Source organism: Carcharodon carcharias, chromosome 19 (genome assembly GCF_017639515.1).
Source record: "Carcharodon carcharias isolate sCarCar2 chromosome 19, sCarCar2.pri, whole genome shotgun sequence".
Classification (NCBI taxonomy): domain Eukaryota; kingdom Metazoa; phylum Chordata; class Chondrichthyes; order Lamniformes; family Lamnidae; genus Carcharodon; species Carcharodon carcharias.
Genome location: NC_054485.1, coordinates 107,015,105 through 107,030,002, shown reverse-complemented (window position 1 = coordinate 107,030,002; position 14,898 = coordinate 107,015,105).

Here is a 14,898-nt window from a genome sequence, read left to right as displayed (position 1 = left end):
TATCAGGAAAGTCAGTGCTGCAGGGCGCGCGGGAGAAAGTAGGAGGAAAGTCAGTGCTGCAGGGCACGCTGGAGAATGTAGGAAGTAAATCAGTGCTGCAGGCCGCGATGGAGAATGTAGGAGGAGAGTCAGTGCTGCAAGGCGCGCTGGAGAATGTGGGAGGAAAGACAGTGCTGCAGAGCGTGATGGAGAATATAGGAGGAAGGTCAGTGCTGCAGGGAACGCTGGAGAATGTACGAGGAAAGTCAGTGCTACAGGGCGCGGTGGAGAATGTAGGAGGAAAGTCAGTGCTGCAGGGCACGCTGGAGAATGTAGGAGGAAGGTCAGTGCTGCAGGGAACGCTGGAGAATGTAGAAGGAGAGTCAGTGCTGCAGGGCGCGCTGGAGAATGTAGGAGGAAAGTCAGTGCTGCAGGGCATGCTGGAGAATGTAGGAGGAGAGTCAGTGCTGCTGGGCACGCTGGAGAATGTAGGAGGAGAGTCAGTGCTGCAGGGCGCGCTGGAGAATGTAGGAGGAGAGTCAGTGCTGCAGGCCGCGCTGGAGAATGTAGGAGGAGAGTCAGTGCTGCAGGGCGCGCTGGAGAATGTGGGAGGAAAGTCAGTGCTGCAGGGCGTGATGGAGAATGTAGGAGGAAGGTCAGTGCTGCAGGGAACGCTGGAGAATGTAGGAGGAGAGTCAGTCCTGCAGGGCGCACAGGAGAATGTAGGAGGAAAGTCAGTCCTGCAGGGAATGCTGGAGAATGCAGGAGGAAAGTCAGTGCTGCAGGGAGCGCTGGAGAATGTAGGAAGAGAGTCAGTGCTGCAGGATGCTCTGGAGAATGTAAGAGGAAAGTCAGTGCTGCAGGGCGCGCTGGAGAATTTAGGAGGAAAGTCAGTGCTGCAGGGATGCGCAGGAGAATCTTGGACGAGAGACAGTGCTGCAGGGCACGCTGGAGAATGTAGGAGGAGAGTCAGTGCTGCAGGGTGCGCTGGAGAATGTAGGAGGAAAGTCAGTGCTGCAGCGTGCGCTGGAGCATGTAGGATGAAAGTCAGTGCTGCAGGGCGCGTGGGAGAATGTAGGAGGAAGGTCAGTGCTGTAGGGCGCGCTGGAGAATGTAGGAGGAAAGTCAGTGCTGCAGGCCGTGCTGGAGAATGTAGCAGGAGGGTCAGTGCTGCAGGGCGCGCTGGAGAATGTAGGATGTAAGTCAGTGCTGCAGGGCGCACTGTAGAATGTAGGAGGAAAGTCAGTGCTGCAGGGTGCGCTGGAGAATGTAGGAGGAAAGTCAATGCCGCAGGGCGCGCTGGAGAACGTAGGAGGAAAGTCAGTGCTGCAGGGTGCGCTGGAGAATGTAGGAGGAGTGTCAGTGCTGCAGGGTGCGCTGGAGAATGTAGGACGAGAGTCTGTGCTGCAGGGAAAGCTGGAGAATGTAGGTGGAGAGTCAGTGCTGCAGGGCGCGCTGGAGAATGTAGGAGGAGAGTCAGTGCTGCAGGGTGCGCTGGAGAATGTAGGAGGAAAGTCAGTGCTGCAGCGTGCGCTGGAACATGTAGGATGAAAGTCAGTGCTGCAAGGCGCGCGGGAGAATGTAGGAGCAAGGTCAGTGCTGCAGGGCACGCTGGAGAATGTAGGAGGAAAGTCAGTGCTGCCGGCCATGCTGGAGAATGTAGGAGGAGGGTCAGGGCTGCAGGGCACGCTGGAGAATGTAGGAGGAAAGTCAGTGCTGCAGGGTGCGCTGGAGAATGTAGGAGGAAAGTCAGTGCCGCAGGGCGCGCAGGAGAATGTAGGAGGAAAGTCACTGCTGCAGGGAGCGCTGGAGAATGTAGGAGGAGTGTCAGTGCTGCAGGGTGCGCTGGAGAATGTAGGAGGAATGTCAGTGCTGCAGAGCGCGCGGGAGATTGTAGGAGGAGAGTAAGCGCTGCAGCGTGCGCTGGAGAATGTAGGAGGAGTGTCAGTGCTGCAGCGTGTGCTGGAGAATGTATCAGGAAAGTCAGTGATGCAGGGCGCGCGGGAGAAAGTAGGAGGAAAGTCAGTGCTGCAGGGCACGTTGGAGAATGTAGGAGGAGAGCCAGTGCTGCAGGCCGCGCTGGAGAATGTAGGAGGAGAGTCAGTGCTGCAGGGCACGCTGGAGAATGTGGGAGGAAAGTCAGTGCTGCAGGGCGTGATGGAGAATATAGGAGGAAGCTCAGTGCTGCAAGGAACGCTGGAGAATGTAGGAGGAGAGTCAGTGCTGCAGGGCGCGCTGGAGAATGTAGGAGGAAAGTCAGTGCTGCAGGGTGCGCTGGAGAATGTAGGAGGAAAGTCAGTTCTGCAGGGAGCGCTGGAGATGTAGGAGGAGAGTCAATGCTGCAGGGTGCGCTGGAGATGTAGGAGGAGAGTCAGTGCTGCAGGGCGCGCAGGAGAATGTAGGTGGAAAGTCAGTGCTGCAGGGCGCACTGTAGAATGTAGGAGGAAAGTCAGTGCTGCAGGGTGCGCTGGAGAATGTAGGAGGAAAGTCAGTGCCGCAGGGCGCGCTGCAGAATGTCGGAGGAAAGTCAGTGCTGCAGGGAGCGCTCGAGAATGTAGGAGGAGTGTCAGTGCTGCAGGGTGCGCTGGAGAATGTAGGAGGAAAGTCAGTGCTGCAGGGCGCGCAGGAGATTGTTGGAGGAGAGTAAGCGCTGCAGCGTGCGCTGGAGAATGTAGGAGGAAAGTCAGTGCTGCAGGCCGCGCTGGAGAATGTAGGAGGAGAGTCATTGCTGCAGGGCGCGCTGGAGAATGTAGGAGGAAAGTCAGTGCTGCAGGGCGTGATGGAGAATATAGGAGGAAGCTCAGTGCTGCAGGGAACGCTGGAGAATGTAGGAGGAGAGTCAGTGCTGCAGGGCGCGGTGGAGAATGTAGGAGGAAAGTCAGTGCTGCAGGGAATGCTGGAGAATGCAGGAGGAAAGTCAGTGCTGCAGGGAGCGCTGGAGAATGTAGGAGGAAAATCAGTTCTGCAGGAAACCCTGGAGAATCAGGAGGAAAGTCAGTGCTGCAGGGAGCGCTGGAGAATGTAGGAAGAGAGTAAGTGCTGCAGGGCAAGCTGCAGAATGTAGGAGGAAAGTCAGTGCTGCAGGGCGTGCTGGAGAATGTAGGAGAAAAGTCAGTGCTGCAGGGCGTGCTGGAAAATGTAGGAGGAAAGTCAGTGCTGCAGGGCGCGCTGGAGAATGTAGGAGGAGAGTCAGTGCTGCAGGGCGTGATGGAGAATGTAGGAGGAAGGTCAGTGCTGCAGGGAACGCTGGAGAATGTAGGAGGAGAGTCAGTCCTGCAGGGCGCACTGGAGAATGTAGGAGGAAAGTCAGTCCTGCAGGGAATGCTGGAGAATGCAGGAGGAAAGTCAGTGCTGCAGGGAGCGCTGGAGAATGTAGGGGGAAAGTCAGTGCTGCAGGAAACGCTGGAGAATGCAGGAGGAAAGTCAGTGCTGCAGGGAGCGCTGGAGAATGTAGGAAGAGAGTCAGTGCTGCAGGATGCTCTGGAGAATGTAAGAGGAAAGTCAGTGCTGCAGGGCGCGCTGGAGAATTTAGGAGGAAAGTCAGTGCTGCAGGGAGCGCAGGAAAATCTTGGACGAGAGACAGTGCTGCAGGGCACGCTGGAGAATGTAGGAGAGTCAGTGCTGTAGGGCGCGCTGGAGAATGTAGGAGGAGAGTCAGTGCTGCAGGGCGCGCTGGAGAATGTAGGAGGAGAGTCAGTGCTGCAGGGAAAGCTGGAGAATGTAGGTGGAGAGACAGTGCTGCAGGGCGCGCTGGAGAATGTAGGAGGAGAGTCAGTGCTGCAGGGTGCGCTGGAGAATGTAGGAGTAAAGTCAGTGCTGCAGCGTGCGCTGGAGCATGTAGGATGAAAGTCAGTGCTGCAGGGCGCGTGGGAGAATGTAGGAGGAAGGTCAGTGCTGTAGGGCGCGCTGGAGAATGTAGGAGGAAAGTCAGTGCTGCAGGCCGTGCTGGAGAATGTAGCAGGAGGGTCAGTGCTGCAGTGCGCGCTGGAGAATGTAGGATGTAAGTCAGTGCTGCAGGGCGCACTGTAGAATGTAGGAGGAAAGTCAGTGCTGCAGGGTGCGCTGGAGAATGTAGGAGGAAAGTCAATGCCGCAGGGCGCGCTGGAGAACGTAGGAGGAAAGTCAGTGCTGCAGGGAGCGCTGGAGAATATAGGAGGAGTGTCAGTGCTGCAGGGTGCGCTGGAGAATGTAGGAGGAAAGTCAGTGCTGCAGGGAGCGCAGGAGAATCTAGGACGAGAGTCTGTGCTGCAGGGAAAGCTGGAGAATGTAGGTGGAGAGTCAGTGCTGCAGTGCGCGCTGGAGAATGTAGGAGAAGAGTCAGTGCTGCAGGGTGCGCTGGAGAATGTAGGAGGAAAGTCAGTGCTGCAGCGTGCGCTGGAACATGTAGGATGAAAGTCAGTGCTGCAAGGCGCGCGGGAGAATGTAGGAGCGAGGTCAGTGCTGCAGGGCACGCTGGAGAATGTAGGAGGAAAGTCAGTGCTGCAGGCCGCGCTGGAGAATGTAGGAGGAGAGTCAGTGCTGCAGGGCGCGCTGGAGAATGTGGGAGGAAAGTCAGTGCTGCAGGGTGTGATGGAGAATATAGGAGGAAGCTCAGTGCTGCAAGGAACGCTGGAGAATGTAGGAGGAGAGTCAGTGCTGCAGGGCGCGCTGGAGACTGTAGGAGGAAAGTCAGTGCTGCAGGTGCGCTGGAGAATGTAGGAGGAAAGTCAGTTCTGCAGGGAGCGCTGGAGATGGAGGAGGAGAGTCAATGCTGCAGGGTGCGCTGGAGATGTAGGAGGAAAGTCTGCTGCAGGGCGCGCTGGAAAATGTGGGAGGTGAGTTAGTGCTGCAGGGCGCGCTGGAGAACGTAGGAGGAGAGTCAGTGCTGCAGGGAGCGCTGGAGAATGTAGGAGGAGAGTCAATGCTCCATGGCACGCTGTAGAATGTAGGAAGAAAGTCAGTGCTGCAGGGAGCGCTGGAGAATATAGGAGGATGCTCAGTGCTGCAAGGAACGCTGGAGAATGTAGGAGGAGAGTCAGTGCTGCAGGGCGCGCTGGAGAATGTAGGAGGAAAGTCAGTGCCGCAGGGCGTGCTGGAGAATGTAGGAGGAAAGTCAGTGCTGCAGGGAGCGCTGGAGAATGTAGGAGGAAAGTCAGTGCTGCAAGGTGCGCTGGAGAATGTAGGAGGAAAGGCAGTGCTGCAGGGCGCGCTGGAGAATGTAGCAGGAGAGTCAGTGCTGCAGCGTGCGCTGCAGAATGTAGGAGGAGAGTCAGTACTGCAGCGTGCGCTGGAGAATGTATCAGGAAAGTCAGTGCTGCAGGGCGCGCGGGAGAAAGTAGGAGGAAAGTCAGTGCTGCAGGGCACGCTGGAGAATGTAGGAAGAAAATCAGTGCTGCAGGCCGCGATGGAGAATGTAGGAGGAGAGTCAGTGCTGCAAGGCGCGCTGGAGAATGTGGGAGGAAAGTCAGTGCTGCAGGGCGTGATGGAGAATATAGGAGGAAGGTCAGTGCTGCAGGGAACGCTGGAGAATGTAGGAAGAAAGTCAGTGCTGCAGGGAGCGCAGGAGAATCTAGGACGAGAGACAGTGCTGCAGGGCACGCTGGAGAATGTAGGAGAGTCAGTGCTGTAGGGCGCGCTGGAGAATGTAGGAGGAGAGTCAGTGCTGCAGGGCGCGCTGGAGAATGTAGGAGGAGAGTCAGTGCCGCAGGGCGTGCTGGAGAATGTAGGAGGAAAGTCAGTGCTGCAGGGAGCGCTGGAGAATGTAGGAGGAAAGTCAGTGCTGCAGGGTGCGCTGGAGAATGTAGGAGGAAAGTCAGTGCTGCAGGGCGCGCTGGAGAATGTAGCAGGAGAGTCAGTGCTGCAGCGTGCGCTGGAGAATGTAGGAGGAGAGTCAGTGCTGCAGCGTGCGCTGGAGAATGTATCAGGAAAGTCAGTGCTGCAGGGCGCGCGGGAGAAAGTAGGAGGAAAGTCAGTGCTGCAGGGCACGCTGGAGAATGTAGGAAGAAAATCAGTGCTGCAGGCCGCGATGGAGAATGTAGGAGGAGAGTCAGTGCTGCAAGGCGCGCTGGAGAATGTGGGAGGAAAGACAGTGCTGCAGAGCGTGATGGAGAATATAGGAGGAAGGTCAGTGCTGCAGGGAACGCTGGAGAATGTACGAGGAAAGTCAGTGCTACAGGGCGCGGTGGAGAATGTAGGAGGAAAGTCAGTGCTGCAGGGCACGCTGGAGAATGTAGGAGGAAGGTCAGTGCTGCAGGGAACGCTGGAGAATGTAGAAGGAGAGTCAGTGCTGCAGGGCGCGCTGGAGAATGTAGGAGGAAAGTCAGTGCTGCAGGGCATGCTGGAGAATGTAGGAGGAGAGTCAGTGCTGCAGGGCACGCTGGAGAATGTAGGAGGAGAGTCAGTGCTGCAGGGCGCGCTGGAGAATGTAGGAGGAGAGTCAGTGCTGCAGGCCGCGCTGGAGAATGTAGGAGGAGAGTCAGTGCTGCAGGGCGCGCTGGAGAATGTGGGAGGAAAGTCAGTCCTGCAGGGAATGCTGGAGAATGCAGGAGGAAAGTCAGTGCTGCAGGGAGCGCTGGAGAATGTAGGAAGAGAGTCAGTGCTGCAGGATGCTCTGGAGAATGTAAGAGGAAAGTCAGTGCTGCAGGGCGCGCTGGAGAATTTAGGAGGAAAGTCAGTGCTGCAGGGAGCGCAGGAGAATCTTGGACGAGAGACAGTGCTGCAGGGCACGCTGGAGAATTAGGAGAGTCAGTGCTGTAGGGCGCGCTGGAGAATGTAGGAGGAGAGTCAGTGCTGCAGGGCGCGCTGGAGAATGTAGGAGGAGAGTCAGTGCTGCAGGGAAAGCTGGAGAATGTAGGTGGAGAGACAGTGCTGCAGGGCGCGCTGGAGAATGTAGGAGGAGAGTCAGTGCTGCAGGGTGCGCTGGAGAATGTAGGAGGAAAGTCAGTGCTGCAGCGTGCGCTGGAGCATGTAGGATGAAAGTCAGTGCTGCAGGGCGCGTGGGAGAATGTAGGCGGAAGGTCAGTGCTGTAGGGCGCGCTGGAGAATGTAGGAGGAAAGTCAGTGCTGCAGGCCGTGCTGGAGAATGTAGCAGGAGGGTCAGTGCTGCAGGGCGCGCTGGAGAATGTAGGATGTAAGTCAGTGCTGCAGGGCGCACTGTAGAATGTAGGAGGAAAGTCAGTGCTGCAGGGTGCGCTGGAGAATGTAGGAGGAAAGTCAATGCCGCAGGGCGCGCTGGAGAACGTAGGAGGAAAGTCAGTGCTGCAGGGTGCGCTGGAGAATGTAGGAGGAGTGTCAGTGCTGCAGGGTGCGCTGGAGAATGTAGGACGAGAGTCTGTGCTGCAGGGAAAGCTGGAGAATGTAGGTGGAGAGTCAGTGCTGCAGGGCGCGCTGGAGAATGTAGGAGGAGAGTCAGTGCTGCAGGGTGCGCTGGAGAATGTAGGAGGAAAGTCAGTGCTGCAGCGTGCGCTGGAACATGTAGGATGAAAGTCAGTGCTGCAAGGCGCGCGGGAGAATGTAGGAGCAAGGTCAGTGCTGCCGGCCATGCTGGAGAATGTAGGAGGAGGGTCAGGGCTGCAGGGCACGCTGGAGAATGTAGGAGGAAAGTCAGTGCTGCAGGGTGCGCTGGAGAATGTAGGAGGAAAGTCAGTGCCGCAGGGCGCGCAGGAGAATGTAGGAGGAAAGTCACTGCTGCAGGGAGCGCTGGAGAATGTAGGAGGAGTGTCAGTGCTGCAGGGTGCGCTGGAGAATGTAGGAGGAATGTCAGTGCTGCAGAGCGCGCGGGAGATTGTAGGAGGAGAGTAAGCGCTGCAGCGTGCGCTGGAGAATGTAGGAGGAGTGTCAGTGCTGCAGCGTGCGCTGGAGAATGTATCAGGAAAGTCAGTGATGCAGGGCGCGCGGGAGAAAGTAGGAGGAAAGTCAGTGCTGCAGGGCACGTTGGAGAATGTAGGAGGAGAGCCAGTGCTGCAGGCCGCGCTGGAGAATGTAGGAGGAGAGTCAGTGCTGCAGGGCACGCTGGAGAATGTGGGAGGAAAGTCAGTGCTGCAGGGCGTGATGGAGAATATAGGAGGAAGCTCAGTGCTGCAAGGAACGCTGGAGAATGTAGGAGGAGAGTCAGTGCTGCAGGGCGCGCTGGAGAATGTAGGAGGAAAGTCAGTGCTGCAGGGTGCGCTGGAGAATGTAGGAGGAAAGTCAGTTCTGCAGGGAGCGCTGGAGATGTAGGAGGAGAGTCAATGCTGCAGGGTGCGCTGGAGATGTAGGAGGAGAGTCAGTGCTGCAGGGCGCGCAGGAGAATGTAGGTGGAAAGTCAGTGCTGCAGGGCGCACTGTAGAATGTAGGAGGAAAGTCAGTGCTGCAGGGTGCGCTGGAGAATGTAGGAGGAAAGTCAGTGCCGCAGGGCGCGCTGCAGAATGTCGGAGGAAAGTCAGTGCTGCAGGGACGCTCGAGAATGTAGGAGGAGTGTCAGTGCTGCAGGGTGCGCTGGAGAATGTAGGAGGAAAGTCAGTGCTGCAGGGCGCGCAGGAGATTGTTGGAGGAGAGTAAGCGCTGCAGCGTGCGCTGGAGAATGTAGGAGGAAAGTCAGTGCTGCAGGCCGCGCTGGAGAATGTAGGAGGAGAGTCATTGCTGCAGGGCGCGCTGGAGAATGTAGGAGGAAAGTCAGTGCTGCAGGGCGTGATGGAGAATATAGGAGGAAGCTCAGTGCTGCAGGGAACGCTGGAGAATGTAGGAGGAGAGTCAGTGCTGCAGGGCGCGGTGGAGAATGTAGGAGGAAAGTCAGTGCTGCAGGGAATGCTGGAGAATGCAGGAGGAAAGTCAGTGCTGCAGGGAGCGCTGGAGAATGTAGGAGGAAAATCAGTTCTGCAGGAAACCCTGGAGAATCAGGAGGAAAGTCAGTGCTGCAGGGAGCGCTGGAGAATGTAGGAAGAGAGTAAGTGCTGCAGGGCAAGCTGCAGAATGTAGGAGGAAAGTCAGTGCTGCAGGGCGTGCTGGAGAATGTAGGAGAAAAGTCAGTGCTGCAGGGCGTGCTGGAAAATGTAGGAGGAAAGTCAGTGCTGCAGGGCGCGCTGGAGAATGTAGGAGGAGAGTCAGTGCTGCAGGGCGTGATGGAGAATGTAGGAGGAAGGTCAGTGCTGCAGGGAAGGCTGGAGAATGTAGGAGGAGAGTCAGTCCTGCAGGGCGCACTGGAGAATGTAGGAGGAAATTCAGTCCTGCAGGGAATGCTGGAGAATGCAGGAGGAAAGTCAGTGCTGCAGGGAGCGCTGGAGAATGTAGGGGGAAAGTCAGTGCTGCAGGAAACGCTGGAGAATGCAGGAGGAAAGTCAGTGCTGCAGGGAGCGCTGGAGAATGTAGGAAGAGAGTCAGTGCTGCAGGATGCTCTGGAGAATGTAAGAGGAAAGTCAGTGCTGCAGGGCGCGCTGGAGAATTTAGGAGGAAAGTCAGTGCTGCAGGGAGCGCAGGAAAATCTTGGACGAGAGACAGTGCTGCAGGGCACGCTGGAGAATGTAGGAGAGTCAGTGCTGTAGGGCGCGCTGGAGAATGTAGGAGGAGAGTCAGTGCTGCAGGGCGCGCTGGAGAATGTAGGAGGAGAGTCAGTGCTGCAGGGAAAGCTGGAGAATGTAGGAGGAGAGTCAGTGCTGCAGGGTGCGCTGGAGAATGTAGGAGTAAAGTCAGTGCTGCAGCGTGCGCTGGAGCATGTAGGATGAAAGTCAGTGCTGCAGGGCGCGTGGGAGAATGTAGGAGGAAGGTCAGTGCTGTAGGGCGCGCTGGAGAATGTAGGAGGAAAGTCAGTGCTGCAGGCCGTGCTGGAGAATGTAGCAGGAGGGTCAGTGCTGCAGTGCGCGCTGGAGAATGTAGGATGTAAGTCAGTGCTGCAGGGCGCACTGTAGAATGTAGGAGGAAAGTCAGTGCTGCAGGGTGCGCTGGAGAATATAGGAGGAGTGTCAGTGCTGCAGGGTGCGCTGGAGAATGTAGGAGGAAAGTCAGTGCTGCAGGGAGCGCAGGAGAATCTAGGACGAGAGTCTGTGCTGCAGGGAAAGCTGGAGAATGTAGGTGGAGAGTCAGTGCTGCAGGGCGCGCTGGAGAATGTAGGAGAAGAGTCAGTGCTGCAGGGTGCGCTGGAGAATGTAGGAGGAAAGTCAGTGCTGCAGCGTGCGCTGGAACATGTAGGATGAAAGTCAGTGCTGCAAGGCGCGCGGGAGAATGTAGGAGCAAGGTCAGTGCTGCAGGGCACGCTGGAGAATGTAGGAGGAAAGTCAGTGCTGCAGGGCACGCTGGAGAATGTAGGAAGAAAATCAGTGCTGCAGGCCGCGATGGAGAATGTAGGAGGAGAGTCAGTGCTGCAAGGCGCGCTGGAGAATGTGGGAGGAAAGACAGTGCTGCAGAGCGTGATGGAGAATATAGGAGGAAGGTCAGTGCTGCAGGGAACGCTGGAGAATGTACGAGGAAAGTCAGTGCTACAGGGCGCGGTGGAGAATGTAGGAGGAAAGTCAGTGCTGCAGGGCACGCTGGAGAATGTAGGAGGAAGGTCAGTGCTGCAGGGATCGCTGGAGAATGTAGAAGGAGAGTCAGTGCTGCAGGGCGCGCTGGAGAATGTAGGAGGAAAGTCAGTGCTGCAGGGCATGCTGGAGAATGTAGGAGGAGAGTCAGTGCTGCAGGGCACGCTGGAGAATGTAGGAGGAGAGTCAGTGCTGCAGGGCGCGCTGGAGAATGTAGGAGGAGAGTCAGTGCTGCAGGCCGCGCTGGAGAATGTAGGAGGAGAGTCAGTGCTGCAGGGCGCGCTGGAGAATGTGGGAGGAAAGTCAGTGCTGCAGGGCGTGATGGAGAATGTAGGAGGAAGGTCAGTGCTGCAGGGAACGCTGGAGAATGTAGGAGGAGAGTCAGTCCTGCAGGGCGCACAGGAGAATGTAGGAGGAAAGTCAGTCCTGCAGGGAATGCTGGAGAATGCAGGAGGAAAGTCAGTGCTGCAGGGAGCGCTGGAGAATGTAGGAAGAGAGTCAGTGCTGCAGGATGCTCTGGAGAATGTAAGAGGAAAGTCAGTGCTGCAGGGCGCGCTGGAGAATTTAGGAGGAAAGTCAGTGCTGCAGGGAGCGCAGGAGAATCTTGGACGAGAGACAGTGCTGCAGGGCACGCTGGAGAATTAGGAGAGTCAGTGCTGTAGGGCGCGCTGGAGAATGTAGGAGGAGAGTCAGTGCTGCAGGGCGCGCTGGAGAATGTAGGAGGAGAGTCAGTGCTGCAGGGAAAGCTGGAGAATGTAGGTGGAGAGACAGTGCAGCAGGGCGCGCTGGAGAATGTAGGAGGAGAGTCAGTGCTGCAGGGTGCGCTGGAGAATGTAGGAGGAAAGTCAGTGCTGCAGCGTGCGCTGGAGCATGTAGGATGAAAGTCAGTGCTGCAGGGCGCGTGGGAGAATGTAGGAGGAAGGTCAGTGCTGTAGGGCGCGCTGGAGAATGTAGGAGGAAAGTCAGTGCTGCAGGCCGTGCTGGAGAATGTAGCAGGAGGGTCAGTGCTGCAGGGCGCGCTGGAGAATGTAGGATGTAAGTCAGTGCTGCAGGGCGCACTGTAGAATGTAGGAGGAAAGTCAGTGCTGCAGGGTGCGCTGGAGAATGTAGGAGGAAAGTCAATGCCGCAGGGCGCGCGGGAGAATGTAGGAGCAAGGTCAGTGCTGCCGGCCATGCTGGAGAATGTAGGAGGAGGGTCAGGGCTGCAGGGCACGCTGGAGAATGTAGGAGGAAAGTCAGTGCTGCAGGGTGCGCTGGAGAATGTAGGAGGAAAGTCAGTGCCGCAGGGCGCGCAGGAGAATGTAGGAGGAAAGTCACTGCTGCAGGGAGCGCTGGAGAATGTAGGAGGAGTGTCAGTGCTGCAGGGTGCGCTGGAGAATGTAGGAGGAATGTCAGTGCTGCAGAGCGCGCGGGAGACTGTAGGAGGAGAGTCAGCGCTGCAGCGTGCGCTGGAGAATGTAGGAGGAGTGTCAGTGCTGCAGCGTGCGCTGGAGAATGTATCAGGAAAGTCAGTGATGCAGGGCGCGCGGGAGAAAGTAGGAGGAAAGTCAGTGCTGCAGGGCACGTTGGAGAATGTAGGAGGAGAGCCAGTGCTGCAGGCCGCGCTGGAGAATGTAGGAGGAGAGTCAGTGCTGCAGGGCACGCTGGAGAATGTGGGAGGAAAGTCAGTGCTGCAGGGCGTGATGGAGAATATAGGAGGAAGCTCAGTGCTGCAAGGAACGCTGGAGAATGTAGGAGGAGAGTCAGTGCTGCAGGGCGCGCTGGAGAATGTAGGAGGAAAGTCAGTGCTGCAGGGTGCGCTGGAGAATGTAGGAGGAAAGTCAGTTCTGCAGGGAGCGCTGGAGATGTAGGAGGAGAGTCAATGCTGCAGGGTGCGCTGGAGATGTAGGAGGAGAGTCAGTGCTGCAGGGCGCGCAGGAGAATGTAGGTGGAAAGTCAGTGCTGCAGGGCGCACTGTAGAATGTAGGAGGAAAGTCAGTGCTGCAGGGTGCGCTGGAGAATGTAGGAGGAAAGTCAGTGCCGCAGGGCGCGCTGCAGAATGTCGGAGGAAAGTCAGTGCTGCAGGGAGCGCTCGAGAATGTAGGAGGAGTGTCAGTGCTGCAGGGTGCGCTGGAGAATGTAGGAGGAAAGTCAGTGCTGCAGGGCGCGCAGGAGATTGTTGGAGGAGAGTAAGCGCTGCAGCGTGCGCTGGAGAATGTAGGAGGAAAGTCAGTGCTGCAGGCCGCGCTGGAGAATGTAGGAGGAGAGTCATTGCTGCAGGGCGCGCTGGAGAATGTAGGAGGAAAGTCAGTGCTGCAGGGCGTGATGGAGAATATAGGAGGAAGCTCAGTGCTGCAGGGAACGCTGGAGAATGTAGGAGGAGAGTCAGTGCTGCAGGGCGCGGTGGAGAATGTAGGAGGAAAGTCAGTGCTGCAGGGAATGCTGGAGAATGCAGGAGGAAAGTCAGTGCTGCAGGGAGCGCTGGAGAATGTAGGAGGAAAATCAGTTCTGCAGGAAACCCTGGAGAATCAGGAGGAAAGTCAGTGCTGCAGGGAGCGCTGGAGAATGTAGGAAGAGAGTAAGTGCTGCAGGGCAAGCTGCAGAATGTAGGAGGAAAGTCAGTGCTGCAGGGCGTGCTGGAGAATGTAGGAGAAAAGTCAGTGCTGCAGGGCGTGCTGGAAAATGTATGAGGAAAGTCAGTGCTGCAGGGCGCGCTGGAGAATGTAGGAGGAGAGTCAGTGCTGCAGGGCGTGATGGAGAATGTAGGAGGAAGGTCAGTGCTGCAGGGAAGGCTGGAGAATGTAGGAGGAGAGTCAGTCCTGCAGGGCGCACTGGAGAATGTAGGAGGAAAGTCAGTCCTGCAGGGAATGCTGGAGAATGCAGGAGGAAAGTCAGTGCTGCAGGGAGCGCTGGAGAATGTAGGGGGAAAGTCAGTGCTGCAGGAAACGCTGGAGAATGCAGGAGGAAAGTCAGTGCTGCAGGGAGCACTGGAGAATGTAGGAAGAGAGTCAGTGCTGCAGGATGCGCTGGAGAATGTAAGAGGAAAGTCAGTGCTGCAGAGCGCGCTGGAGAATGTAGGAAGAGAGTCTGTGCTCAGGGCACGCTGGAGAATGTAGGAGGAGAGTCAGTGCTGCAGGGCGCGCTGGAGAATGTAGGAGGAGAGTCAGTGCTGCAGGGAAAGCTGGAGAATGTAGGAGGAGAGTCAGTGCTGCAGGGTGCGCTGGAGAATGTAGGAGTAAAGTCAGTGCTGCAGCGTGCGCTGGAGCATGTAGGATGAAAGTCAGTGCTGCAGGGCGCGTGGGAGAATGTAGGAGGAAGGTCAGTGCTGTAGGGCGCGCTGGAGAATGTAGGAGGAAAGTCAGTGCTGCAGGCCGTGCTGGAGAATGTAGCAGGAGGGTCAGTGCTGCAGTGCGCGCTGGAGAATGTAGGATGTAAGTCAGTGCTGCAGGGCGCACTGTAGAATGTAGGAGGAAAGTCAGTGCTGCAGGGCGCGCTGGAGAATTTAGGAGGAGTGTCAGTGCTGCAGGGTGCGCTGGAGAATGTAGGAGGAAAGTCAGTGCTGCAGGGAGCGCAGGAGAATCTAGGACGAGAGTCTGTGCTGCAGGGAAAGCTGGAGAATGTAGGTGGAGAGTCAGTGCTGCAGGGCGCGCTGGAGAATGTAGGAGAAGAGTCAGTGCTGCAGGGTGCGCTGGAGAATGTAGGAGGAAAGTCAGTGCTGCAGCGTGCGCTGGAACATGTAGGATGAAAGTCAGTGCTGCAAGGCGCGCGGGAGAATGTAGGAGCAAGGTCAGTGCTGCAGGGCACGCTGGAGAATGTAGGAGGAAAGTCAGTGCTGCAGGCCGCGCTGGAGAATGTAGGAGGAGAGTCAGTGCTGCAGGGCGCGCTGGAGAATGTGGGAGGAAAGTCAGTGCTGCAGGGTGTGATGGAGAATATAGGAGGAAGCTCAGTGCTGCAAGGAACGCTGGAGAATGTAGGAGGAGAGTCAGTGCTGCAGGGCGCGCTGGAGACTGTAGGAGGAAAGTCAGTGCTGCAGGTGCGCTGGAGAATGTAGGAGGAAAGTCAGTTCTGCAGGGAGCGCTGGAGATGTAGGAGGAGAGTCAATGCTGCAGGGTGCGCTGGAGATGTAGGAGGAGAGTCAGTGCTGCAGGGCGCGCAGGAGAATGTAGGTGGAAAGTCAGTGCTGCAGGGCGCACTGTAGAATGTAGGAGGAAAGTCAGTGCTGCAGGGTGCGCTGGAGAATGTAGGAGGAAAGTCAGTGCCGCAGGGCGCGCTGGAGAATGTCGGAGGAAAGTCAGTGCTGCAGGGAGTGCTGGAGAATGTAGGAGGAGTGTCAGTGCTGCAGGGTGCGCTGGAGAATGTAGGAGGAAAGTCATTGCTGCAGGGTGCGCTGGAGAATGTAGGAGGAAAGAAAGTGCCGCAGGTCGCGCTGGAGAATGTAGGAGGAAAGTCAGTGCTGCAGGGAGCGCTGGAG